This window comes from Hippocampus comes, unplaced genomic scaffold (genome assembly GCF_001891065.2).
Source record: "Hippocampus comes isolate QL1 unplaced genomic scaffold, H_comes_QL1_v1.1 scaffold470, whole genome shotgun sequence".
NCBI lineage: Eukaryota > Metazoa > Chordata > Actinopteri > Syngnathiformes > Syngnathidae > Hippocampus > Hippocampus comes.
The window spans coordinates 523,020-523,463 of NW_017805536.1; positions in this window are offsets into that span (position 1 = coordinate 523,020).

Consider the following 444-nt stretch of genomic DNA (forward strand, 5'->3'; position numbering starts at 1 on the left):
CGGGCGCCCTCTCGTGGTATAAGCTCAAACCAACAAGCAGGAATCTTCGCCATGGGTCGGAAAAGTCCCGAATCGGATTGAAATAACCCTTGAAATGAGACCATTGAAAATGAGCCAATATTAATTTGATATGATGATTCTTTTGATAGTGGCGCGGACACCCGCAGCGGCTCCTCTTGTTTTATATTGAAAGGGAAGAAATCCATACAGCACATTTGACAATAAAGTTGTATCCAACCCAATCCAATGTGAACATCAGGTCGTTTTTCGAACACATTTGAACTGCGAATGCCTTTGAAGCAGTGAGGTCTGGGTTCCTGTTGCGCAAAGTTGAAGTGTGAAAAAGATGAACGAGGAAGGCGGTCTGCGCTTGCTCAGCGGCGTCTCGTTTTCTCCATCTGGTTCACATCCACCCGCCGAGCCGGTGAAACGTGAGCAGCCAGA